We start from the raw sequence: 5149 nt of genomic DNA, 5'->3' as shown, positions 1-5149 counted from the left end.
GGGAACGTGGCCAAACTCCTCCCCCGGCCGCGCGGCCCCCTGACGCGGGGCGCCGGCCGCAGCCAGGCGGGCCGCGCTCCGCGCCCCGGGACTCTGGCAGCTTGCCCGGGTTCCTCTACATACATATGCATACGCACGCCCCCGCCTTGCCCTAGTCCGCCCACCCACACACACCTTGCATCCATCCCCGCTCGGGTTATGGCCAGGAAGCCCCCTCCTTACCTACCGGCGATTCTCAGCGAGGGTGCCACAGTACCCTCGGGTGCCCCCAGCTCCTTTGAAAGGGGCCACAGAGGCGAGCGAGGTGTGCGAGAGAAGAATCGTGGGGTTCAAGCTTGTCCCTTACTGGCCAAACCTGCCCCAACCCCAACTCCTCACCCCCCTACAAATTGCAATAAGTGCATGACCTTTTTGGGAGGGTGGGGAGGGGACATCCCACTCACAAATGCTATGGGGGGGGGAGGTGAATCCACTGTGGGGCCACAAGTCCAAAAATGTTGAGAACCACGGATAGAGAAAAAGCAGGGGCCAATAAATCACTTGAACTGGTGTCTGCTTCACCACAGCATATTGGCTCTGAGATCAGTTACATTTGAATTCAAGACTCAAGGTCATGCTACTGCTACCTAGGGAGAGCACCAAGGGCCACGCCTGGCCTCAAGTTCTTTCACTGGACTGGTAACAAATGAATTGCAGTATTTCCATGAGGCCCAATCATTCTTCACAACACTGGTCATCCTTGTAGAAAAGCATCCTTCAACAACATCTAAGACAGGGGTGGGCAAAATGTGGCCTGGGTACCAGATGGGGCCCATCAGGCCATTCTATCCAGCCTGTAGGGCCTCTAAAATTTTAGAAAAATAATATATATCTGCCCATGGCTGCCTGTAATGTGGCCCTCAATGGCTTGCCAAAACTCAGTAAGTGGCCCTCTGCCCAAAATAATGGCCTGCCCGTGATCTATGAGCACTCATTTTTGTTTTGCCATCTGGCTTCTTGGAGAAAGATACAGAAAAGTGTTTTCTTTATGGTTACACAGCATGTAGACATAACATACCTACTTAAAGACCCCAAGCCATGAGGACACACTGATATGGTTGGTAGAAAAGGGAAGGTAAAAAAAAATAGAACAGAACAGAAACTACAGAAGTCTGATTGGTCTTTGCTCCTGTAGGCATTAGTTTCGACTACAGCATGCTGTGGCACTGGATTTTTGTAAGTTTTATGCTCAGCCACAATCCAGCTGCCACCACATTGCTCCAATCCAGCCTACAGGTCACAAGGGCATGAATAACTGAGAATAGATCATCATCCACCAGGATGGGACAACCTCCTAGAGAAAGCACTTTTCCTTATAAAAAAGTTCAACATGATCAAAGAGTCCAGGAGCACTACTAGCCTATGGAACTGTAGATGTTCAACAAAAAAGGAGCATTCTTGAGAACTCTTCAAACTTTTGTTTTGTGCTCACCAGCATCACCTCTGCCTTGCTTAGGTGCAAGCTTGAATCAGCTCTCTTCAGCCATAACTGATTGTGTCCAAGCACTGGCTACCCTGGTGGGAATATTGTGGTTTGTATGCAAGGAGGATGAGCAGATCTGTGAATGACTGTATCTAATGCAGTGGTTCTCAGCCTTTTCAGACTCAAGGCAGCTCTTCAAAAATGCCTAAAGCTCTTAGCTTTCACTTGTTTTTTGATCATGGAATAGAGCAAGTCTTCTGTGAAAAGAACTCAAAAAGACCACAGCAGGTCAGAATATTTTTGATTCTATGGATTCCTATTTAAAATCTTTAGGTTTACCTTTTGAATGGTGTGCAGGTGTTTGCACACCTAACAGTGCTAATATTGTATGGCATTCTAATACATCCTTAAAAAGTTGCCACAGTAGCTTGGTTGAGAATCACTAATCTGATGTCACCCAACAAGTCCCCCAATCACTGTATCTAGATGTTGAGGACCAGAGAAAGTAGCAATCATGGTAGCATGCTAAATCAGGTGCAATTTGCTCATTTCTATGCATTCGGTGTGCACTCCAAGAAAGAGTCAATCCATTTTACTGCATAACCTTGGCCCTCTACCACCTTTCTTCAGCAAAATCTGATGGACACCAGTGTCAAATGCTTCATAGAGATTCAAAGGATAAGAATAGATGCCAGCCTCCTGTCAAGTGGCAGCAGTAACTCATTCATCAAAACACATAAAACACTTAAAAAATTATTTTAACAAAATCCTTTTACCAACCAATCCTGTGTGTCCAGCAAACACCCAAAGCATTTGCATTACCCAAATAGCGACTAACTATAGCTTTTACTTTGCATTTCAGCTTAGATTTATAAATGTAATTGTTTAATCATTTGTATACCAGGACTCACAAAAAGACAGAATGTAAGAAAGAAAAACCCAAATAGAATTGGTTGTTACCATCCTGGGCTTATTCAGACTCTATTCAGAACAAAGGGAACTGAATTAAACCTAATCTCAATATCTGTCACTTCCAAGCCTGCATAACTTAACTGGAACCTCTTGGCCTTAGCTCAGCATTACACCAAGGCAGAGTTTGGCCTTGTTTTTAATAAAGCAAGCCAGAGTTCATGCAAGAGTTCATGTAAATTTGATTCTTTGAATGAAATATCACCACAAACTCTGATGTCTTCAACAGAAACATATGATAAACACAAAGCTTAAGGGAATTACATTCCTTTGGGGTTTGAGCTAATGGAATATATGAGACTCCAACACAAAGACAATCTTTAGAGTACAGAATTCTATTAATTCCATGTCAACATCCAATGTATGCATGCACACATGCATACATCCACCCCTCCCCACTCACCCCAGGGAAATAGCCCTTCATGGGAGTATCACAAAGCAAGTTACAGGTGAGAATCTTGGATCTATCACCTGGTTTTCAACTATATACAATTACTATTTGATACAAGATACCCTACAAATTAATTTCTGCCATTGAATGACCAAATAGAGTGAATTACAGCTGATCTACTCCTGAAATAAAAGGGAAGACCATTGTTTCTTTTGTATGATACAGACATGTGAGACTAACCAGAGTGAAAGGAAGGGATAAAAACAAGAAACAGATATTGCACCTCCTGACCCACAGATTGCATAAATGGAGTCTGTTGGAACAAGAAAAAAAAATAAAGCTTCTTATTTAGAATCCATAAATTTATACTTAAGGACTTCAGATTTGTTGCCCAGTTTAGCATATGAGACTATTAATTGTAACTGTCCTGATGCATTACTGTGAAAGACTCCAGGCAAGCTCATTACTAAGGGCACTCTGAATACCTGGCAAAATGCCAGTCAGAAAGCAAGCAACTTCCCCAGGTTAATGGAAAGGTTAACTTGCTTATATAATACTCTACATCATGATCCCCAAGAGTTTGTACATTATCACCAGGAGTCACCAACTTCCCTCACTTGAAGTGGGATTTTTAAGGAGAATCCTTTCCCTGCTTTCTGGGCTTCCAGCTTCAATTTGTCTATCTTCTGGTGCACAAAGTGGATGGTGCTGACCAACATGGCCTGTAACTGGGGAAGCAGCAGGAAGACAAGTTTATTTTCATGGTAATGGTTGGGTGTCAAGAAAGAGGCAACAGCTTCTGTCACAAGTTGGCTCAGGAATCATCTGCACTGAAGAAGTTTTCTATGGTGTAAATTGTACAGTGTCCCTTGCATGTTTGTAACAGTTCTAGAGTACAGAAGGGCTTCTACCTGCACAAAGGCATCACAAGCACCATCTAGATTATTCTTGTTTTAACAACCATGTCAGTCTCCAATAGCATAACAATGCCAACAAAGCAAATAGGTCTGTCCCTCTACCATCCCATAGTGCTTGGAGTAACCAATTAGGTACACTGTCTGTCACCTTCGGCATCCCCTTGCCCAGGGTTCTAGCTGGCAGGAAGTCACTTGCTTCTTAGACAATAGACCAGAAGCTATGATGTATGAGAGTTAAGCTACATCAAATCATTGAAAATACAGACTTAAAGAAAAGGAAAAAAAAAAGTCTGTAGCATTTTTGTCACCATTTTACAATGCCATCGTTGACATGCCACCAAAAGGATGCATACTGAAAAGAAACATATACCCAACTCCACCTAAAAAGCCCTTTACAGTGACTACATCCTCTATTGAACAGCACTGCTGAGTCTTGCCTTGCCTGTTCATTTGGAAAGTTTTTTCCATTTTAAAATTGTTGGGTTCACCTGGAGGTTTTGCATGCCAGAACAAACTGGATGACATTGGAGATACGTTACTGATTTTTTTGTGCATTGGTAGTCAAAGTAATTGCCTTCTGGCAGGTCTCAGTTTGGATCATGGAGTCTCCCAGCAACTTTATTCCCCTAAACCAGGAGTCAGCAAAGTTTTCCAGCAGCAAGGGGGGGGAGGGAGGGGCAAAATGACCCATCTTAGATGGGAGGAAGGTGGGCATTGGAACTCACTGCTGCCATGGCTTCTCCCTACCACTCAGCTGTGGTGCAGTACAGTGAAAGCCCCTGCTCCCAGAGCCCATGCCACCTGACTGTGACAAGAGATATTCAGACCCTTCTCTCTGCTATAACTCAAGGCAGCTCACTGCAGCAGTGCAGGGAGAGCCTCTCACTATCAAATGGCACTGCAGGCTGGATCCAAAGGTTCCATGGGCCAGATCTGGTCCATGGGCCAAACACTGCCATCCTCTGCCTTAATTGCCTTAAATTGCCAACCTCTGACTTTCCCTAGGCTGAGTCCTTAAGACAAGTTTGTATGGAAAGGGGGTTTTGACTGATGGCATCCTGAGAGTGATTTCCCCAACCTTCACCCACAGTAAAAGTGAAGAGAGTTGGGACTGGCAAAAGATCAGTCTTAACCATATCAGTATGAATAGTGAAGTGTGAAAGAGGAATTTACTACAGCTGAGGGACTATTCATATGGAAGTTTTCATTTTGTTCGGTAGTGATGGAAGCAGACTTGGTACAGACTAAGAAAGAAAAGCTTTCTTAGGACATTTATGTTACACTGAAGTTTTCCAAGTCATTTGCAGGGTAGCTTCTGAAGATATCCCAGTTGTCAAAGCTTATTCTTAGGCTAAATTCATCCCCAGTACAATTCCACTCAACCCAATCTCTCTTTTGAGCATCTGTAGC

The sequence above is a fragment of the Gavialis gangeticus genome, unplaced genomic scaffold (genome assembly GCF_001723915.1).
Source record: "Gavialis gangeticus isolate Ggan-Ray unplaced genomic scaffold, GavGan_comp1, whole genome shotgun sequence".
In the NCBI taxonomy this organism is placed as follows: domain Eukaryota; kingdom Metazoa; phylum Chordata; order Crocodylia; family Gavialidae; genus Gavialis; species Gavialis gangeticus.
The sequence above is the reverse complement of the archived record's forward strand: the minus strand, read 5'-3'. Positions refer to the sequence as shown.